Here is a 23,969-nt window from a genome sequence, read left to right as displayed (position 1 = left end):
GATGTGACAGATTTTGAATTTGGCAGATCTTTGCTTATCTTTAGTGATATTATGGGATAAAAGAGATGGAGCTATGAAAACAATATGAGCCAGAGATCTGAAATGTGAAACACCTGCCCATATCAAAAGGTGGACCATTGTGTCAAGAATGGCCAAGAAAATTACAACCTTCTCTTTTAGGAGAGTTTTTACTTTTGACTAGGTATGAATTTGGGGGTGACATATATAAAGGGAGTTTCACAAAACACTACAGGGAAGTGACCCATAGTATAACACAAGTTTTCATCCTGGTATTGCTAAAATTATGCAATATCTCTCTTTAGCTGCTGTCTTACAAAAGACAGCAGTGAATTAAAACTGAACAGTGAACTGCACTCTCACCATCTGTCTTAAGAGAGAGAGGTATAACATGGGCCTGGCTGTCATTCAGATTATTTGGGAAGGAAAACCATTATATGTTTTACCAGCCTTGGATTGAGCACCCTGTACAGAGTTTGAACCAAACTATTAAAAATACCTCCTCAAGTTATTTCCAGGGCTTCCATTGTCAATAGAAATGCTTTGACAGTGAAGTTTAGTAAAAGTGTTAGTTGCTCAGTCATGTCCGACTCTTTGTGACCCCATGGGCTGTAGCCTGCCAGTCTCCTCTGTCCGTGGAATTCTCCAGGCAAGAATAGGAGTGGGTAGCCATTCCCTTCTCCAGAGAATCTTCCCAACCCAGGGATCAAACCTGAGTCTCCTTCATCACAGACGGATTCATTACTGTCTGAGCCACCGGTAAAATTTAAGTCACTGATAATTCAAATGACGTTATAGACTCGGCTAACTAAAACACTGAAGGTAAGAAACTCTCTTTCATCTTCTCCTGTCCTATTCTTTCCCTCAGATTTTCCTCAAGTGATCACTGAAGTATGGCTAGGATGTCGGGCTGATGTAAAAGGGTCATTAATTAACAACCATGGTCTTTGCTAGCCATTTGGTGCCTTTGGAAAACTATATCTGTAGCTGCAATCCGGTTTAAAGCTGTGAGAATAATGTGTGTGTGTACTCAGTTGCTCAGTCATGTCCAACTCTTTGCGACCCCATGAACTATAGCCTGCCAAGCTCCCCTGTCCGTGAAATTTTCCAGGTAAGAATACTAAAGTGGGTTGCCATCTCCTCCTCCAGGGGTTTTTCCTGACCCTGGGAGCGAACCTACATCTCTTACATCCCCTGCAATGGCCACCTGTGAGAATAATAGCATGTTTTTAAAAATTCTGGACCTAGACAAACAAAATGTCCTTTTTAGAGCAAGGATGTCATCAGTGTTTTAGAGAGGCAGAGAAAAAGAAAAACTCAAGTAGCCGCCATTCCCCTTTGCTAGAATCTCCAATGAGCTGTCAAGATATCAGTTTGCTGGCCCACTTCTGACTAAACATAAAGATCCTTTTTTAAAGGTAAGGTATTTGATATACATTTTTCTATTCTGGAAACACGAGCTGTGGCCTTTTTAGGTCAGATATATAGGTCTCATTATGGATGGGACCCAGTGCCTGCTTTTATAAACTGATTGCTGTTCTGTCCTTGCTTATCCTAGTGCAGAGAAGATGTGCAACCCAAACAGGCATCTTTATGCTAAATGACCTTCCCTCAGCCTTCTTCTCGGTGTAACTTCACAACATGTCAGCAGCTTGGATTAAACTAGGTTTAGTGTCTATTCAGTAATTCCTTGAGCAGTGGGTTTTCTTATTTAAAGCTATACAGGAGAACTCTGCTTTGTTGCCAATACTAGGGGGATGGTTTTATGTGGAGACATAATTTGACTTAGAATATTCCCACTTCTTGTAGCAGTGTGCTGTATTTTAATAGAGTTGCCATATATTATGCAAACGAAATGTTTTACAGACTTGTCACAGATGGCAGTTGGAAGTGACTATTGGACGATCACTCCATACCATCTTCTTCTGAAAAACGATGAGCTTGATTTGTCTCCCTGTGATCCCTAATTTGAGGAGCATAAGCCATAGAATTAACAAAAACTTCTGAAGAGTTATGCAGGGGTGGGAAAATACAGAGTTCTTTGAAGAGAGACTAGGAGAAAATATCTTCCTGTGTGGTTCCTAAAAGACAGAATTTTATGCCTTTACTAATAAGTATTATTTTTTTTTCTTTTTACTACATATTATGCATTGTGCTGGGAGGAAGGTGAATGGAGAGAAAGAAAAACATGTCTGAAAGCTTTGGGGGCTGTTTATTTCCTACAGAGTTAAGCACTGCTCATTAGCAAAATTGTAGGTCAAATGTTTCCATCTTACTCATCTCCTTTCAGTCCTTCCAGACCAATTTTGGAACATCCCCTAAACAGCATATTTTCTGGAATCTGCTTTCTGCTTCAGGTGCCATTCACCTCTCCCTGGGCCAGCAACTCATAACCATCTAACCTCTATTTCATAAAAAAAGAGCCTTTCCCCCATTTTCATTTATTACTCTTGTTTCTAAATCTGGTCTCCATTAACATCCCCATGGAGTTTAGCTTATTTATTAAATGAGCCACATTTTGTTTTAGTGAATGCAATTTGGCTGAAAGAAATCCAGTGAAGAAATTCCATAGAGATGGGGATTGTTGATAGAAGACTGAGAAATTTCATAGAAACAGAGTATGGAAAACACTAATGCCAGGGCCTTTTGGAGATGGAAGGATCTAGGGGCCTCAACAGCAACAGAAGCCACCAACTTCCTTTGAATGCTTTGGTGCCTTTCACATGTCCTTAATTTTTTGCCCTGCCACCAACGCATAAATGTTTTACAGTCCTAAATCCAGCTTCCTTGAAGTGGATTGGTTAGCCTGACCTTACTTTTCCCATTGATTTTCCTGATCAGTGGTCAGCCTATAGTTGATTCTTCCTCAATTTGGGTATCCACTTCTGGTCCAATCAGATGATGTTGGACTGGGCGGTACTAAGGGGAGAGTATGGAGGAAGAGTCATACACACATGGAATATCAGAGACTATGGTCAGAGACTGATAGTTTGAGAAAGGGGTGTGAAGTGAAAATCACTCAGTCAAGTCCGACTCTTTGTGACCCCATGGACTGTATAGTCCATGGAATTCTCCAGGACTGAATACTGAAGCGGGTAACCTTTCCCTTCTCCAGGGAATCTTCCCAACCCAAGGACTGAACCCAGGTCTCTTGCATTGCAGGCAGATTCTTTACCAACTGAGCTATCAGGGAAGCTAAAGGGGTGTGGCTATATCCAAATATGGTCCTACTTATCCTCAGAGACCTTTATGGAAAGGTTGAATTTTGGCAAGATGCTAAAAGGAGGCATGGTGGTTTTTACTTATCTGAGATTATGTTGCGTAAGCATTTCTTATTTTGCTCAGTTTATTCCAGACAACAATTAGAAAATATTAATAGAAGACTTACATCTGTGGTGTGTGTGCAAGTGCTCTATGCACACAAATGCAGTAGGGACAAGAGAGGAATACTATATACTTGTACTGCTGAAAAGGACCTCAGAGATCCTCCAGCCCAACCTACACATTTCACAGATGAAGAAAGCCATACTTTTAAAGGTTACGTGACTGGCTTAAGGGCATACAGCTATTAAGTGGCAGAAAATAGACTCAGTTCTCTTAAGTCTTTATCCAATGAGCTTTATAACCCAGCTCTATTATATTTTTCTCTAGAAAAAAGTCTTAATTAATTGAAACAGGATCAAACATATACTATGCTTTGTCATCACATGGTTTGCTTATTACCTTTCAAACCCTAGCTCAAAGCTCCCCACTCCGAAAGGGCCACCTGGACCCTGCCTGATGTTGGTCCCACTCTTTATCCCTAGCATTTCTATTATATCATTACTTTCATAACTTTTTATTTCTAGTCCTAGTCCAATCTTTAATCACCTCGTTCATTTTTTCTCATTTTCTTCCTTTGTGAAAATAGGAGATTCTAGAAAGGTAAAGGTTGTTTCTCTCTGTCATGTTTGCATCCTCAGCTCCTGTGATCATGCTCAGCACATAGTAAGCACATATCCATAATTAGTCCGACCTTTGCAAAGTTAATAAATATAAATGTTAAAATAATAAACTTTTGGAGGGAGCACACAGACTCTTTTCTGGTCATTCATACTTCTTAATTATTGAGATCATGCACATTTTTATATCCCTATGATATTAAATTCTCTAAAGGATTCTACCTATTTTTCTGTGTCATGTCACAATTTCAGGCTAAAACAAAACCAGGAACTTATAGCAAAGGGAGCCAGCAACATCTGATTCAGATGTGGCTTTACCTGTGTGGGTATGTTCTATGTAAACTGGGAGTGCGCTCGTGACAGGAGTAACTTGGCTTACAGATGCTGCTCCCCAAATATCCTTTTTGTTTGTGAGTATTCCTGTGACTCTCTGACGGTAAGAACTGTTCATTCTTATTTCTGGCTCTTGGCAGCCTACAGATGCTTCCTGTTAGTGCTCCTGGCAGGTTCCTGGTAGGGCCTGTTGTTTACTGCCCTATCTATCAAGTCCTATTTATTTTTAAAATAAACTTTAAGTATACTGTAAACTCCTTTCACAAACAGATTTTTCCTCCTCTTGTACACTTGACAAGCCTCTAAAAGAAATAGCAACTCTGTCTCATAAATATCTGAATCTGAACCTTTTAGGAAAGAATTATACTTAAAGCACCTCAAGAACAGAGATGATCTCAGTCCAAAATCTCCTCTGCAACTACTAATTCTCTCTCTCTTTCAACCTCTCCTTCCCTGCTACTCTTTCTCTCGCTCTTTGAATCCCTTCTTTTTTTGTGTTATCTCATTCCTGTTTCCATACTGCTCTCTCCTCTTGCTAATCATTCCATTCCAGGTTAAATTCACTAGTTGAAACTGCCATTCATATCTTTCTTAAATACAGCTTATATAATGTGAATGTCTTTAGCAAAATGATTAAAGGGTTTCCTTTTTTGCAAGCTCACCAAATCTAAATATTTTACATCTCTTTCTTGGTCCTTAAAAACCTACTATTCCTTTAATTTGTAAACTCTACTATTTTCCAGCACAAAGGGAAAGTATATTGACACAATACAACATAAAAGAACTTAGAATTTAGAGTCATACTGACTCTGCTGCTGCTAAGTCGCTTCAGTCATGTCCGACTCTGTGCGACCCCATAGACGGCAGCCCACCAGGCTTCCCCATCTCTAGTATTCTCCAGGCAAGAACACTGGAGTGGGTTGCCATTTCCTTCTCCAGTGCATAAAAGTGAAAGTGAAGTCGCTCAGTCGTGTCCGACTCCTAGTGACCCCATGGACTGCAGCCTACCAGGCTCCTCTGTCCATGGGATTTTCCAGGCAAGAGTACTGGAGTGGGGTGCCATTGCTTTCTCTGATACTGACTCTAGGTTCAATTAAAACACTGCTACTTTATTAATGTTAACTTTGACAAAGTCTGCTAACTTCTCTTACTGAATTTCCTCATTGGAAAGGTGTTTACCCAATATTTCTTTGGGTAAACATTACTGGTATTTTCTAAATATTTCCAGCTCTTATTCTGATCACATTTCACCAGCATTTTTCAATATAGGCATGGCTTTATGGCTTGTTTTTGCTAATGCAATCTGAGCGAAGGTGCTGTATTTCACTTGTAGATGGAAGTTTTTCTAGAGGCAGTGTGAGATTTGCTATGGTCCCTACCCTCAGTTTGAGCATTCTTTGGCATTGCCTTTCTTTGGGATTGGAATGAAAACTGACCTTTTCCAGTCCTGTGGCCACTGCTGAGTTTTCCAAATTTGCTGGCATATTGAGTGCAGCACTTTCACAGCATCATCTTTCAGGATTTGAAATAGCTCAACTGTAATTCCATCACCTCCACTAGCTTTGTTCGTAGTGATACTTTCTAAGGCCCACTTGACTTCACATTTCAGGATGTCTGGCTCTAGGTGAGTGATCACACCATCATGATTATCTTGGTCATGAAGATCTTTATTGTACATTTCTGTGTATTCTTGCCACCTCTTCTTATTATCTTCTGCTTCTGTTAGATCCATACCATTTCTGTCCTTTATCGAGCCCATCTTTGCATGAAATGTTCCCTTGGTATCTCTAATTTTCTTGAAGAGATCTCTAGTCTTTCCCATTCTATTGTTTTCCTCTATTTCTTTGCATTGATCACTGAGGAAGGCTTTCTTTCCTCTTCTTGCTATTCTTTGGAACTCTGCATTCAGATGCTTATATCTTTCCTTTTCTCCTTTGCTTTTCGCTTCTCTTCTTTTCAGAGGAACCAGAGACCAAATTACCAACATCCGCTGGATCATCAAAAAAGCAAGAGAGTTCCAGAAAAACATCTATTTCTGCTTTATTGACTATGCCAAACCCTTTGACTGTGTGGATCACAATCAACCGTGGAAAATTCTGAAAGAGATGGGAATACCAGACCACCTGACCTGACTTTTGAGAAATTTGTATGCAGGTCAGGAAGCAACAGTTAGAACTGGACATGGAACAACAAACTGGTTCCAAATAGGAAAAGGAGTACGTCAAGGCTGTATATTGTCACCCTGCTTATTTAAGTTATATTCAGAGTACATCATAAGAAACGCTGGGCTGGAAGAAGCACAAGCTGGAATCAAGATTGCCGAGAGAAATATCAATAACCTCAGATATGCAGATGGCACCACCCTTATGGCAGAAAGTGAAGAGGAACTAAAAAGCCTCTTGATGAAAGTGAAAGAGGAGAGTGAAAAAGTTGGCTTAAAATTCAACATTCAGAAAACTAAGATCATGGCATCTGGTCCCATCACTTCATGGGAAATATGGGGAAACAGTGGAAACAGTGTCAGACTTTATTTTTGGGGGGCTCCAAAATTACTGCAGATGGTGATTGCAGCCATGAAATTAAAAGACACTTATTACTTGGAAGAAAAGTTATGACCAACCTAGATAGCATATTGAAAAGCAGAGATATTACTTTGCCAACAAAGGTCTGTCTAGTCAAGGCTATGGTTTTTCCTGTGGTCATGTATGGATGTGAGAGTTGGACTGTGAAGAAAGCTGAGTGCCGAAGAATTGATGCTTTTGAACTGTGGTGATGGAGAAGACGCTTGAGAGTCCCTTGGACTACAAGGAGATCCAACCAGTGAATTCTGAAGGAGATCAGCCCTGGGATTTTTGGAAGGAATGATGCTAAAGCTGAAACTCCAATACTTTGGCCCCCTCATGCAAAGAGTTGACTCATTGGGGAAGACTCTGATGCTGGGAGGGATTGGGGGCAGGAGGAGAAGGGGACAACAGAGGATGAGATGGCTGGATGGCATCACTGACTCGATGGACGTGAGTCTGGGTGAACTCCAGGAGTTGGTGATGGACAGGGAGGCCTGGCGTGCTGCAATTCATGGGGTCACAAAGAGTCGGACACGACTGAGCGACTGAACTAAACTACCCTCAGTGAGGCAAATATGAAAACATGTGTTGAAAAGGAACCTCCATCATCTTGCGATCTTGGCTGTTAAGACTAAGCACATTCTGCTACTGATTCACCATGGATGTGCAGCAAGAGATACCAGGTTGATTTGTTATTGCAGCAAGACTTGTTCTATCCTTACTGATATGTTTACTATGCAAGATTGAAGGATGAGTGAAAATATATGTAAAGCATCACATAATATGCAGTCAATAATTGGAAGATGTCCTCATCAGTAGTATAAGTATCATCTGTGACCATTGCTACTTTGCTAGTTTTTGGGTGTATTACTCTGTATTGTATTTTTTCCCCATTATATACTATACATATATATTTACTTTTCTATTTACCCTTCAATAAACTATGAGCTCTTTGAAAAGGACAAAATACTTCATATGTCCTCATTTAGCCACTGTCAGTTAGGTTTGGTGTCTATTTCAACTAAACACTACCCTGGCAGAATAGAAGCATTTATAGATAATACAATATAAATGGGTGTATTTGTGTTCCCATAAACAGGAGGCAGACCCTAGTTTGCCAACCCCTGATTTAGACTCTCTTCTTATCCCCCGTCTCTTTCTCCTTTTCTGTCTTTCCATATTAGTCTGTCTCTTTCCCTTATGGGTGTGGCTGTGCTTCTGCTGCCACAGGTACAATTTTTCCTTGTAGCAAATAGAAATGGCCACCAGTAGCCCCAAGTCTCTGCTATAAAGGAAGCAAATCTCTTTCTCCCTGATGTTCCTCTTGAATAATGTGCACACTTGGACCAACCTCTGCTGAGAGGACTTGGGAATTCCTGATAGGTCAGGCCTGAGTCATGTGACTACCCCTGTCATCAGAGAATGGTTGAGACATGGTGATTGATAAACCCTTCAGGACCACCTGGGGTAGGGATGGGAGAAAAAGGAGTACTTGGTAGAAATAATAGGCTGCACTTTATAAGCCTCATTTCTCCTACACATGCAGAAAAGCAGGAAAGAACCATTTCTATCAATTCTTCACTGTGTAGTAGCCTTGATACTTTATAGCCAACCTCACTGGGCATTCCTCAAAGACCTCCTGTGGGATCTGGAAACAAAAGCACTGCTAGAGATTTTGCATGGATTGTAGGTGAGAAGCAAGAAAGAGAGCAACCAAGGAAGGCACTTAAACTTCTGTCTTAAGCACTTGGTTAAGTAGATGGACAGGGAAGCCTGGCGTACTGCAGTCCATGGGGTTGCAAAGAGTTGAATACAACTGAACAACTGAACTGAACTGAGAAGAGGTGCCCTGTATTCAGATGGCTAAAAATCATTTCCCAAACTGTGAAAGAGGAAGCAGCAACATGGATAATTCCCAACTGGCTTCTAAGTACTTTTTAAATGATCTGAGAAAACTCACAAAACTTTACAAAAGGTAATCAACAAAGCGATAAGATGGTATATGAGTCAGGACTTGCTGGAAGCTATCCAAATCCCTCTCTGTAATATGGGGAACACTTGCAAAGTTCTAATGTGAAATGCCATACTAAGGGAAAAGACTTATTCGTGTTATTCCTAGGCACATGAGCTCTGCCTAAAGGTCATCACTGGCTACCATGGATATCTGTTGGACAACTCAAAATCTGAGTCAGTTTGAGATACCAGTACTTCCTCTATTTTTACTTGGCTCAGAAAATTTAATGAAATTATACAAATCCCTGAAATCTAATATTTTTATGTGATAAGATTGTGTAAGAGGAGGAGGTGGAAGAGAAGTTTGGAACATGTGGTGACAGTTGGCAAGTGGGCTCAGGCACATAGCGTTCCTATATATAGGGGAGGGGACAATCTGGTTAATCAAGGGGGTGGGGGAGTATTTTTAAATTTAGATTCAAGTATTTTATATATTCAGAAACATCATTTACTGAAGCAGCCTAGCTGGATAGAACTTGAAATTTTTTTTTGGTTGGGGGTGGCTTGTGTGATATATATTTTCAACAGTTTTGCATATTCTTTCATGACGTCTGCATTTGAAAATCAAATGGTCTCTACAGGCTTTGAGTATGTCTTTTGAGAAAAGGCTGAGAATATCTATTTCTAGAGAGAGTTCCTTCCAAGGAAATTTAATGACATTTAAAAAATTAGGGTCATCACAGCTAATTTAGCAACATTTGAAAATTAAAGTGAATGTTTACAATAAAGACTTTATTCTTTAGTAGAATGAACAATGCACTGGAATGAGGACACTTGAAATCCAGGCCCAATTCTAGGTAACATAAGACCCAGTAGATCGCATTGTCCTCCATGAGTCATTTTGGCTGTTTGGGTCTTAATCTTCTCATTTTTTATTTTTTGGCCGAACCTCACAGCATGTGGAACTTCCCCTACTGGGGACTGAACCCATGCTGCCTGCAGTGGAAGCAGAGTCTTAACCACTGGACCACAAGGGAAGTCCTCAATCTTCTCATTTTTAAAATGAAAGTTTGGGTTAAATAATCTTTGGGATATTTTTAGTTTTATAGTTCCACTGTTGTAGGCTGTCTCTTATGGGTGCTCAGTCAGGTCTAACTCTGTCCACCAGGCCCCTCTGTGTGTGAACTTTTCCAGGCAAGAATACTGGAATGGGTTGCCATTCCCTACTCCAGGGCATCTTCCCTATCCAGGGATAGAACCCACAACTAGCACCACCTGGGAAACCCAGGCTGTCTCTTAATGCTCCATGAATTAGGATGCTTTTGGTTGAAAGTAACAGAAAGCCACACTCAAACTGCCTTAAACAGGGCAAGTCTAACACTGAGTGGACTTAAGAGTCTGGTTCAGCAAAGGACAATTTTTCCACACTTGTTTCCTCTGCTTTTCATGGTATCAGTCTCATGCTAAGATTAGCACTGCTTCATAATGACACTGAGTCTATGACCTGCTCCCTTTCTCAGGTCTGGAGAAGAGAAAAAAATAACTTCCTAAAACTGTCTTGGATGAATGAAAAAAAGTATCTTTCCAGGAGATCTCTGCAAACCTATCCTCACATAATTATTGGCACAGATTGACTTTTGTGCTCAACCCTGGTTATGGCAGGGAATGGGGCTACCCTGAGCCACAGAAGAGACTCCTAGAACCAGCAGTTAGCTCAGCACAGGAGATTGTGACTAAATGACAAAAAGTTAAGGTGGGGGGGGGGGGGAATGTATGTAAGGGGAGCAATCATGATGTGTACTAACCATCTCTTGGAACACCCAAAGTTCACATAATCTATGCACTTAAATACGAGGTAGGAAAAAAAATCACAAAGTAATGAAATAGAGGTCTTATATGGTAAATATTATCATATCAAGCACATAGTAAGCTTTCCATAAAGATGTACTGGAAACACTGGCCTAACCTTAAATCTATTAAACAGGGAGAATGTGCCTCTTAGTTGGCAACTAATTAACAAAATATCACAGGTATTTATGGGGTTGCCATAGTGACCAAACTCTGCAGTAAGGTTTTGTTTTACTGCAGTGGCTTTCAAACTTGGCTGCATGTTGGAACCACACAGAGAGCTTTGAAAATACTGCTGCCCGAGTCGCACTTTCACAGATCCTGATTTGATTGATCTGGGGTAGGGTCCGAGGCCATTTAGAGTTTTACAAACTCCCCAGGTTATTGTAACTCACAGTCAAGACTGAGGACCTCTGGTTTAGGGAATCCAAGTGTGGGTGTGCTCAACTACTCTATCCTACCCACTTTAGTCATGTTCGATGACTCCCTTGAACTCCTTTTTATAATTCTCTCCTCCTCTACTCTAAACTAGCAACTGCTAGATCTCCTAGTTGGGACTCCCAGAGATACCACATGTTCTTCACTACAGTATGAACGTGAAGGTGGAAACTAAGAGTGGGAAAGGCCTACTTTCAATATGGTGTGGTAGGAGAAAAGGACAAAAGGGTGGATGAGAAAGAACAAGAAGCAATTCAAAAAGCCTTTCTGGCACTGGGCTGTGGTTGGAGATGCACATTTAGGCATTCTCAGACTCAGATTCCCACACAAACACCCATACACATACAGACACATCATCTGAAATTCTTCCCAGCCTCCTCCCTGCTCAGCCCACTGCCAACCACTTGCTTAGAATATTGCTGCAAATTCATAAGACACCTAAAACATGAGAATGAGAAATGGCTGTGTTTATTCATTCACTGACACATTCCTTTATTCATCTAGTCTATAAATAATGATTGATCACCTACTATGTGCCAGGTACATTGTCAGAGGGTGAGTGAACAGTGATGAATAAAACAGGAGTTTAGAGCAGGTACAAAGGCTAGAAAGCTTTTGGAGTGTGTGAGCAATTTCTATCTTATATACCAGTTCTTGAGCTCTGTTCTCTGTACTTGGCTTATTGCATGAATGCTTCTTAAAGGAAAGAATACTGAAGTGTATTACTGAGAGAAGTTAAGAGTGACTAGAGCATAGTGAATGTGGGAGCAGGTAGAGAGGAATGGGATGATATTTAGATTGAAAACATAGGCACACTTTGGTTGTGTTGAGTCTTGTGGTCTGTGGTTTTTAAACCACATTAAAGTCATCATGTGTTTTCAAAAAGGGAATGATAAGGTCAGGGAAAATCTCTGTGAGACCAGAGGGATAAAAAAAGAGCCATCTGGGAAAAGAATAGATGAAGGAATGTTCCAGAAGGAGGGAATAAATTGTGCAAAATCTTTGACTGAGGAAGGCATTTTGTTTGAAGGACTGAAACGCACTGTGCTTTATCTTGGGATGTGGAGGTGAGAGATAGACTAGATAGTGATAGTGATCTTGTGATCACTAGATAGTTATTTTCACTTCACTAGTCTATCTCTCACTTCCACATCCCCAGATAAAGCATGGTGCCTTCCAGTCCTTCAAACAAAATGCCTTCTTGAGTCAAAGCTTTTGCACAATTTATTCCCTCCTTCTGGGACATTCTTCCATCTATTCTACCGCACTGAGCAGTAGATGCTGTAGCAAATGTGGTTGGCACTGAATCTTATAGAGATTGAGGTGTGTCTTATAGGACACAACTATATAGAGGGGTGTCCAGTCTAGACTTGGGAGGCCAACAAAAAGTCTGTGGAAAATAAAGCACTAGAACTAACTCTAAAAAGTGATTTGATTTGGAGGAAAGAAGGGGAATAGGAAAGGTAAGTGGAGGTGAAAGAAGGGAGCAAGAACGTTTCAAATTTTAAAAGCTGAGGTTTCAAAGACATGTGAAAGCATCTTAAAATATAGAACTAAATCTTAGTTAGAGCCTATATATCAAATTTAATTTTAAAAGTTTACAGAGACTTATAATATACAAGATATTCTAATATGCATCTTAACAATAATCCCTTGAATTAGATATCAGTATTTGGCAACTCAGGAAAAGTTACTAAAATAGGATTGGACAGTTAGTAAGAGATGCTGCTGAAAGAAGGGCCCAAGCTGTCTGACTCCACAGTCCATTCTCTTAGCCCTTCTATTTTACTGCCTCTCTGACCAAGTCGAAAAGCAAAGAAATAAAAGGAGGGAAGGCCAAGGAGATATGGATTAAAAGATATACATATCTATTTTTCTATATTTTTTCCATTTCAGGTAATTATTTCTTTCTCATAATTAAAATTCAAACCAGATAAAAGAGAATAGATAATCAGCCATATTAAAAATAAAACAAAGACCAGAAGAGAAATTTACCTGAAGGCAGATCAGATACAAAGCGACAGTGTCAAATAAAGTTCACCAGATTTAAGCCCACACCAATCAGCGGGGATGTATGCTTTTCTGTTGCAGTTAACCATTGGTATCATATAGGATCCTGCAGAGAAAAGAAAAATATTTTCATTGTTAATTCTCTGTCTTGCATAGGAGGCAGTTTGCTGCCATAAAAGTGAGAAGATTAACCACAGTTTACAAGCAATAAAGGGATATGGAATGCTTAGAAAGAGAAAAGTATTTTAGGTTGATTATCTAGATTAAGTTCACCATTAGAGGAATTGTTATTGACATCGGAAAATGTGATATTTTCAGAGAAAAAAACAGACCATAAATATATTCTATAAATTGTATATAAAACATATTATATATCAGTCAGTGAGTCAGTTGAGTTGCTCAGTCATGTCCGACTCTTTGCGACCCCATGAATTGCAGCACGCCAGGCCTCCCTGTCCATCACCAGCTCCCGGAGTTCACCCAAATTCATGTCCATCAAGTTGGTGATGCCATCCAGCCATCTCATCCTCTGTCATCCCCTTCTCCTTCTGCCCCCAATCCCTCCCAGCATCAGAGTCTTTTCCAATGAGTCAACTCTTCGCATGAGGTGGCCAAAGTACTGGAGTTTCAGCTTTAGCATCAGTCCTTCCAATGAACACCCAGGACTGATCTCCTTTAGAATGGACTGGTTGGACCTCCTTGCAGTCCAAGGGACTCTCAAGAGTCTTCTCCATCACCACAGTTCAAAAGCATCAATTCTTCGGTGCTCAGCTTTCTTCACAGTCAAAATCTCACATCCATACATGACTACTGGAAAAACCATAGCCTTGACTAGACGGACCTTTGTTGGCAAAGTAATCCCTCTGCTTTTGAATATGCTATCTAGGTTGGTCATAACTTTCCTTCCAAGGAGTAAGTGTCTTTTAATTTCATGGCTGCAATCACCATCTGCAGTGATTTTGGAGCCCCCCAAAAATAAAGTCTGACACTGTTTCCACTGTTTCCCCATCTATTTCCCATGAAGTGATGGGACCAGATGCCATGATCTTCATTTTCTGAATGTTGAGCTTTAAGCCAACTTTTTCAGTCTCCTCTTTCACTTTCATCAAGAGGCTTTTTAGTTCCTCTTCACTTTCTGCCATAAGGGTGGTATCATCTGCATATCTGAGGTTATCGATATTTCTCTCAGCAATCTTGATTCCAGCTTGTGCTTCTTCCAGCCCAGCATTTCTCATGATGTACTCTGCATAGAAATTGAATAATCAGGGTGACAATATACAGCCTTGATGTACTCCTTTTCCTATTTGGAACCAGTCTGTTGTTCCATTTCCAGTTGTAACTGTTGCTTCCTAACCTGCATACAGGTTTCTCAAGAGGCAGGTCAGGTGGTCTGGTATTCCCATCTCTTGAAGAATTTTCCACAGTTTATTGTGATTGACACAGTCAAAGGCTTTGGCATAGTTATAATAGTCTCTTATATTCCTGTGTATTTCTGCATTGTCTGTTTTAACCTCTCCTTTTTCGTTTCTAATTTTGTTGATTTGATTCTTCTCTCTTTTTTTCTTGATGAGTTTGGCTAAAAGTTTGTCATTTTGTCTATCTTCTCAAAGAAGCAGCTTCTAGTTTTATTAACCTTTACTATTGTTTCTTTCATTTCTTTTTCATTTATTTCTGCTCAGATCTTTATGATTACTTTCCTTCTACTATTTTTTTTTTGTTTGTTGTTTTTGGTTACAGCTGTTTTAGGTATAAAGTTAGGTTGTCTAGTCAATGTTTTTCTTCTTTCTTGGGTAGGATTATATTGCTATAAACTTCCCTCTTAGAACTGCTTTTGCTGCATCTCATAGGTTTTGAGTTGTGTTTTCATTGTCATTTGTTTCTAGGAATGTTTTGATTTCCCTTTTGATTTCTTCAGTAATCTGGTGGTTATTTGGAAATGTGTTGTTTAATTTCCATGTATTTGTGTTTCCTACAGTTTTTTCTTGTAATTAATATCTAATCTCATAGCGTTGTGGTCAGTGTAGATGGTGGATATGATTTAAATTTTCTTCAATTTACTGAGGTTTGATTTGTGACCCAAGATGTGGTTTATCCTGGAGAATGTTTCATGTGCACTTGAGAATAAGGTGTATTCTTCTGCATTTGGATGGAATGTCCTGAAGATATCAATGAAATGCATCTTATTTGGTGTATCATTTAAGACTTGTGTTTCCTCATTAATTTTCTGTTTTGATGATCTATCCATTGATGTGAGTGGGGTGTTAAAGTCTCCTACTATTATTGTGTTACTGCCCTTTTCTCCTTTTACGTCTGTTAGTATTTGTCTTATGCATTGAGGTGCTCCTATGTTGGGTGCATAGATATTTACAGTTGTTATGTCTTCCTCTTGGATTGAGCCCTTTATCATTATGTAGTGTCCTTCCTTATCTCTTGCAATATTCTTTAATTCTAAGATCTATTTTGTCTGATATTAAGATTGCTACTCCAGCTTTCTTTTGCTTCCCTTTTGCATGGCATATATTTTTCCATCCTCTCACTTTCCATCTATATGTGTCTTTAGGTCTGAAGTGCATTTCTTGTAGACAGCATATATATGGGTCTTGTTTTTGTATCCATTCAGCCAGTGTGTGTCTTTGGTTGGAGCATTTAATCCATTTACATTTAAAGTAATTACTGATACATATGTTATTACTGCCATTTTCTTAATTGTTTGGGGTTGATTTTGTAGATCTTTTTTCTTCTGTTGTATTTTTTGACTATATAAGTCTGTTTAACATTTGTTGTAAAGCTAGTTTGGTGGTATTGAATTCTCTTAACTTTTGCTTGTCTGGAAAGCTCTTTATTTCTCCATCAGTTTTGAACGAGATCCTTGCCAGGTACAGTAATCTTGGTTGTAATTTTTCCCTTTCAGTACTTTAAATATATCCTGCCAGCCCCTTCTGGCCTGCAGAGTTTCTGTTGAAAGATCAGCTGTTAAGCATATGGGGTTTCCCTTGTATGTTGCTTCTCCCTTGCTGCTTTCAATATACTTTCTTTGTGTTTAGTTTTTGTTAGTTTCATTAGTATGTGTTTTGGCATGTTTCTCCTTGGGTTTATCCTGTATGGGATTCTTTGTGCCTCTTGGATTTGACTGTCTATTTCCTTTCCCATGCTGGGGAAATTTTCAACTATAATCTCTTCAAAAATTTTCTCATACCCTTTCTTTTTCTCTTTTTTTTCTGGGATCCCTATAATTCGAATGTTGGTGCATTTGATATTGTCCCAGAGGTCTCTGAGACTATCCTCAGTTCTTTTCATTCTTTTTACTTTATTCTGCTCTTCAGAATTTACTTCCACCATTTTATCTTCCAGCTCACTGATTTGTTCTTCTGCTTCAGATATTTTGCTATTGATTTCTTCTAGAGTATTTTTAATTTCAGTAATTGTGTCATTTGTCTCTGCATGTTTATTCTTTAATTCTTCTGAAGTGAAGTGAAGTCGCTCCTTCGTGTCTGACTCTTTGCAACCCCATGGACTGTAGCCTACCAGGCTCCTCTGTCCATGGGATTTTCCAGGCAATAGTCTTAGAGTGGATTGCCATTTCCTTCTCCCGGGGATGTTCCCAACCCAGGGATTGAACCCGGGTCTCCCGTATTGTAGACAGACGCTTTACTGTCTGAGCCACCAGGGAAGTCCAAGAATACTGGAGTGGGTTGCAATTTCCTTCTCCAGGGGATCTTCCCAACCCAGGGATCGAACCCAGGTCTCCTGCATTGCAGGCAGACGCTTTACCCTCTTAGCCACCAGGGAAGCCCATGAAGTAAAGTGAAGTGAAGTCGCTCAATCGTGTCCAACTCTTTGCAACCCCATGGACTGTAGCCTACCAGGCTCCTCTGTCCATGGGATTTTCCAGGCAATAGTCCTGGAGTGGATTGCCATTTCCTTCTCCAGGGGATCTTCCCAACCCAAGGATTGAACCTGGGTCACCCGCATTGTAGACAGATGCTTTACCGTCTGATTTTTCTAGGTGTTTGTTAATTGATTCTTGCATTTTCTCCATTTTGTTTTCAAGGTTTTTGATCATGTTTACTATCATTATTCTGAATTATTTTTCAGGTAGTTTGCTCTTCATTGATTTGGACTTCTGTGTTTCCAGTTTATTTCCTTCACTTGTGTAGCATTTCTCTGCCTTTTCATTATTTGTTTTAAACTTATTGTGCTTATGGTCTCCTTTTCCCAGTCTTCAAGGTTGAATTCTTTCTTTCTTTTGGTTTCTGTCTTCCTAAGTTTGGTCCAATAGTTTGTGTGAGCTTCTTATAGAGTGAGATTTGTGCTGAGTTTTTGTTTGTTTGTTTTTCCTCTAATGGGCTAGGCTGAATGAGATGGTAATCCTGTCTGCTGATGATTGGGTTTATATTTTCTTTTTTTGTTGTTGTTTAGATGAGGCATCCTGCACAGGGTGCTAGTGCTGGTTGGGTGATGCTGGGTCTTGTATTCAAGTGGCTTTCTTTGTGTGAGTTCTCACTATTTGATACTCCCTAGGGTTAGTTCTCTGGTAGCCTAGGGTCTTGGAGTCAGTGCTCCCACTCCAAAGACTCAGGACTTGATCTCTGGATCTGATTCCGCAGCTCTCAGCTTCCTGCTTCAGTTGCTCCAGATCACTCATCCTTGAATTTCCTCGTGGAAGAAACTACCAAATGAAAGTCCAGAAATAATTCTGTTCAAGGCCTCAGCATCCCAGTTCTCCTGCAATGTCACCTCTTCTTTTTCTCCTCGACTCCTTGAGAAGCGCCACTGCCTCCTCACTGACTCCAGAGGTGGAAGTTCTCTGGGAGAGGACCTACACTACTCCTACCCCATCTGCTCTCTTACTTACAGACCAGGACTCTCTGATGGACGTGGAGGAGGGAAAGAGATTCAAAGAGGGAGGGGAAGTTTACTACCTTTCAAAAACCATACTACTTTTAAGTAGAAAAAAATTATAAAAATGACAAAGTACTTTAGTCCTAAAATATATATGAAAATACCACCAGCTTTTGTCCACACTGTGGTTGTTTTCAATATTCATCCTTTCTTCCAAGTTATTGTCCTGATTTTCATTTAAGTGACTTCCCTGGTGGTTCAGACAGTAAAGCGTCTGCCTACAATGCAGGAGACCAGGGTCAGGAAGATTCCCTGGGTGAGAAAGATCCCCTGGAGAAGGAAATGGCAACTCACTTGCCTGGAAAATCCCATGGATGGAGGAGCCTGATAGGCTACAGTCCACAGGGTGGCAAAGAGCCAGACATGACTGAGTGACTACACTTTCACTTCATTTAAGTATCAGACCTCCCACATTCCATTCATTTCTTTTGGAGGAAGTTAATTTCCCTCTTGACTTGGGTTTGGGACTAATGCTGTAGCCCTCAGTCTAACCATGTGATCTTTCCCCCCTGATCAAGGTAGCTGGCTCAGGGAGGGGCAAGTGATCCAAGACAAGCTAAGGAGCTCTGAGAAGTGGTTTGCTAGGGGAAGCTAGTAAAGATTCTTCCTTGCTTATCTGAGGAGAGTTTCTTGAAACAATCCTTTTTGTTCCCATACATGGATGAATAAGATCATATCTCAGACAGCTTTTGGCAGTTGTGTTTCATCCATGGTGGGAAGCCTACTTTAGAATGGCACCTTGCACAGCAGAGAAAAAGTTGAAACTGAGCTACATCCTTGATAACTGAGTGGAGTTACTGAGTCAAACCCACCAGGAGGTGAGCCCCACCTGTGAACAATGCACCTTTAAGAAAACTTACATCCTCTGTATTATTTACTCCAGTTTGCATTGTTTCTGATTTCTTTTCCTATTACTTGTAACCAAGCCCATTTTACCTTCTTCAATGTTATCCAAATTCTGGAAGGTTACTGTGAGGTAATTCAGATTTTTCTGCTAGCTTACTAAAAATTATTTGATGTCATTGCATATATTTTCCTTAATCTAGCTAACATATTTTAGAGCTATGCTGTTCAGTACAATTTCCACTAACCATATGAAGCTATTTAAGTTTAAATTAATTAAAATGAAAAATTTCATTTCCTCAGTTGCACTAGACACATTTCAAGTACTTGATAGCCACAGGAGGATAGTGGCTACCATCTAGGTCAGCACAGATACAGAACATTTCCAGTCTCAGAGAAAGTTTTACTGGATAGTGCTATGAAAGAGAGAGTGTGTGAGAGAGAGAAAGAAGAGAAAAGAATAGAAGAGAGCATATAAGATGAGGAGACTTGTATTCTAACGTGACACACACCAGTGAACTCACTGTATTCCCTTAGGAAAGCCTCTTCCCTTTCTTAGGTCTTTTTATTTCCTGTACAACAGAGAGGCTGAACAAGGAGGTTTGGGGGAGGTTTCTTCTAGGTTCAGAGTAATGAAATTCTAAGTGTTTTTTTCAATTTTTAACATTTGTAGATTTTTGTTATTCTTCAGGGGTCACCTGTGAATTCTACCATCAGATCATATTTAGACGCTAAGTACCAGGGCTGAAAATTCAGGACAGTTTTATTTTTTTCTTCTAGCAAAAAAAAAAAAAAAAGTATCAAAAATAGATTTAGTGGCAGGTAGGTAAGGGTTTAAACAATACATGGGCACTTTCTTTCACTTAGTGTCAAAACAATAGTCTCAAACAGAACAAGGCAGTCATCCTTAATATGTATTGCTACTTCATACATGTGTACTCCCAAAAAGAACAAATAAAGCCTTGGAGGAGGGCACAAAATATACTTATTTCTGAAAAACAGTTCATTGTATATGCCATCATGATAGTGGCCTCATATTTTATTTCTGATTCATTGATTACTGTTTATTTACATGTACAAACACTTGAGTCTCTACTATATGGTACGTAGTATATATATATACACTTGATTCTGACAATAGTGTAGCGAACAAGGTGCTAGTTCTCCTCTTACAGTGTTTATGGTAAAGAGATAAAGCAGATATCATAAATAATTCCAGAAACAGTTATTTACAATGGTAATTAAGGCTATAGAGATGATACACTGTGAGAGCATATATCAGGGTGACAATTTGGTTTGGAGCATTCCAGAAGACAACTGAGAGAAACTGTATCCCACTCAAGGACCCAACAGTATAGTAAGAGCTGAGTGAGAATGTAAAAGATGAGCCTAGAGAAGTAGACAGGGGCCGACTCATGCAGAGCCCTGTCAACCATGCCCAAGAATTTGGGCTTTATTTTAAGCACAATGGGAAAATAATTTAAAGGTTTTCAAGGTTTACTTGAGTGGCATGATCAACATGAATCTTAAATCCATTCCCTCTGGTGGCAGAGTGGGAAAGAGATGCATGGAAGGTTCACATTTGAAGGCAAGTGGACTAGTTAAGGAAGTATTGTTATAATTCAAATGAAAGATGGGTGGTATTTGGGGCGTATATGTTTGAAGGGACAGGGACAGAGTGGAGAGATTTAAGACACAGAGTCTGTGAAGGGCCATTTCTTAGGTCAGAGTGGGTATGGGAGATAGTGACTATGAATCTGGCTATGGATCTGAGCATTTTATAAACCAAAGAAATCATGTTATTGTTTTTATTATTTTCATCAAAGCAGTCATTTTCACAGCCTTTATGTGCTCATAATATATATTAATATTCTCATAATAAAGAGACCACTTGTTCTTTAAAAGTTCAGTTTATTTATCACTCTCATTAGTGCAATGGAAGTGAAGCTGTTTGTGGTTTCAACTTTCTTTCTGTTCTAAAAAGAGAATAAGGAGATGAGATGTGGAAGAACAAAAGAAATGACCTTATTCTTTCTTTTCCTGCTGCCTGGAAGACAGACAAGATAAGCAGTGAGGAATTATAATTGATAAAGTAATTGAAGAGATAGGCTGCTGGAGGTGAAAAATGAGACTCCTACATGAAGGTTATCTTTTCTTCTAGCCTAAGAGAAATCTTGCCTTCCATTTCCCTTTTCTTACAGTTACTGAAAATTCTGGCTTGTGTATCCACATCCAAATTACCAAACTGAGAGTCACCAGTTTTACAGCAAATGATTCAGCCTCTGCTCATTAAGTCTTATTTCTGGAGCAGTTTTTTGCCTTTTTTGGTGGGTGTGCTTTTGCTTGGTTTTTTACCTTATGGACGCTGTACATTTTTATGAAATAAGTTGTCTCTTCTTCACTTCTACTGTTAGGAAGTTTTGAGTGACTTCCTCTGTCACTTGATGGTTGGGAGTTCACTTTCAAAGTTCTCGTTAGGCTTATCTTACTTAGCTTACGTGGCTTTTATCTTTATTTTGTAATTTTTTTTTCATTTCTTGGCAATATCACTTGCCTAGAATTTGGTTGCTTAGAGCTTTGGTTCTGAAAATCAAATATGAGTTTGCATCAAAGTTGTTCAACCTTATGAGAGGTGTGACATTAGTTCAATCACTTCTCTGAAATTTGTGTTTTCACTGATAAAATAGAGATGACTATAATACAGACCTATTGGCATATTTGTGAGTATTAAATGAGACACTGCATGTGAACGCTAAGCCAGTGGCTTGGCACATAAAAAGATTCCTCTCTCTAGATAAAGGGTATTAATACAATAGCATCATCATCATTATTAATACATGTTTATCAATCATCATAGATATTATATATTATATAACTCATATTCTCTTGTACTTCATTTGCTTTCTCTTCATTTTTTCCTCATCTTAGCTTAAATGTATTTTAAAACAATACAAGGTACAGAATAAAGAAATAAGACAAGTATATACATTTTATTTAGGTCCCAAAGTAACACTTACAAGCTAGGGATGTTGTTGTGTATCTGATATGGGGCACATATTAGGACACCAGGGGAGACAGGAAAATTTTAAGTGGGTTCCAGACAAAGCATGATGTAACACAAATAATTTATGCAGTTGTGTTACAGGAGAAAGATAGGGTAGCATTATTACTTAGCCAAGGGAAGAGGTATATTGTCTTCTCATAATCAGGGACTGAAAACAGACATTGTCAGCCAATTGATGGATAGCCCCAGGGACTACAGAAAAGAGAAACTGAGTTTCAGTGGTATAGAAAGCATCTAGATTAGAGATAATGACAATGATCCTCTCATCCATAACTTCATTTCCATTAGCCAATTGAAATGGAACAAGAAAAAAACAATAGAGTTGTGAAATCACAACCAAAATTGTTTTATTTCAGGAAATACTTAGAACTCCTTTAAATGGCATACATCTAAACCACTTTCATTTGCATTGGACTGAAACTTGGCATCTTTCTCAGTCCAGATGTAATTTATTTAAATTCCTTTAGTTGTTTTTTAATTTAGAAATATGCATAGACATAAAATTTTGCATGTCTCAAATGTGTTTTTCCTGCACATTTGTGAATTCAAATTAGCCAAATTATTAAGTGGATTGTTCCTAAAGTGAAGATGGATTTTATTTCTAATGCCAAGAAATGAAAAGAGTGGTAATCAGAGAACTGAGGGATTTTCTGGTGGTACTTCGGGCCTGGATCCAGGATTTTGCCCCTTCAATGCGTTTCCCAATTAATTTACTAACACAAAGTATATATGAATTTTTTCTATTTTAAAACTATTTTTAATCACTTGAAGAGACAAAAGGTGAAGTCACACTCCACAGGATGCAGTTTTCCACCAGGAAATTCCCTTTGGACATTTCTGTTGCCCCCAGTTCTTCTCTTCCTGAGCTTCTAGAGAACCTCTGCATCTCTTTCTCTCTCTCTCTTTTTCTGCCCACCCCCACCATTTTTCCCCTCTCCAGGTTTCTGCTCTACTGGTTCCTCTATCCTCCACTCCTCCATCCCCACGCCTTTCATTATGCAGGGCAATATGCTAAACATTCTTGGCTATGTAAACATTTTGAGTTTTATCTTTTACCCTCAATTATTTTCATTGAGTCTTCTGAGTAAATGTGGGTTTTTCCATGGGGAGACGTTCTAGTGAATATGATTTTCTCTCTTTTTTACATAAACAGATGTACATACACATAGATACTGTATTTGAAATTATATCTTTAGGAGTTTGGCCCCACTGAGTAGGTATCTTAAAGTCCTGTAACTGGAAGGGCTGTAACAGTGGTGTGGTAGACCTTTGCCTTTTGCAATATCATACTTGTATAACTGAACCAGCCTGGCCATGGGCATGTGAATGTTCAGTTTATAACTCCTGGCTTATGAGAATCTGAAGGGATACTGGCTGCAATAATCAATGCTTTGGATTTATACTGCTCTGATCAAAAATCTCCAATGGGTGTCTATACCATGGAGCTCTGTGAAGACATGAACTGGGCCTGATGTATATATTCTGCTATAGCTTAGGGAAGTAAATGGAACATAATTCAAGTAATACATGATTGATATAGGTTAAATATCATTCAGGACAGACTAGGTTATATTGCAGTAACAAATAGCCCCCAAATCTCAATTGCTTAAAGAACAGAATATTTCTTATTTACTATCTACATCTGTTGTGAGTGGCAAGGTGAAGATGAGGACCTCTGCTCTTTGCAGTCTCTCAAGGATCCAGGAAGATAGTCCCTGTTCCAGAGGCAAAGAGTGATCTGAAAAGTGTTGCTTCAACAGTCCTTCAGCCTCAAAGAGATACCATTAGTCTGGTTGACACCTCATTGGCCAAAACATTATGGCCCACCCAACAAGAAAGTGACCAGGTGATGAAGTCCTGTGATGGCCAAAGGTGGAAAGGCTGAACTTCTTTGAAAAGCGTGAGAATAACTTTGCTTTGTGTTGGGAGAATGGACTAAATTGCCTTAAGTGTCAATATCTGTTGATGCTTATATTATTAGGGAAAATGATCATTGGCAGCAATACAATGGACAGGGTATTTAGAAAAGAAAATGGAGCCAGTCTGACATTCTTG

At 39.3% G+C, this 23,969-nt stretch overlaps 1 long non-coding RNA gene across 2 annotated transcripts in view; it reads right to left on the bottom strand.

The window, feature by feature from the left end:
• The window catches only part of LOC123330936, a 54,927-nt gene that overhangs the window by 25,189 nt on the left and 5,769 nt on the right, over window positions 1-23,969 (bottom strand). For both annotated transcript variants that reach the window (XR_006547228.2, XR_006547227.2), the window contains exon 2: window positions 13,091-13,211. This is a non-coding gene — a long non-coding RNA (uncharacterized LOC123330936). The remainder of the gene's footprint in view (window positions 1-13,090; window positions 13,212-23,969) is intronic.

Source organism: Bubalus bubalis, chromosome 21 (assembly GCF_019923935.1).
Source record: "Bubalus bubalis isolate 160015118507 breed Murrah chromosome 21, NDDB_SH_1, whole genome shotgun sequence".
In the NCBI taxonomy this organism is placed as follows: Eukaryota; Metazoa; Chordata; class Mammalia; order Artiodactyla; family Bovidae; genus Bubalus; species Bubalus bubalis.
The sequence above is the reverse complement of the archived record's forward strand: the minus strand, read 5'-3'. Positions and strand labels throughout refer to the sequence as shown.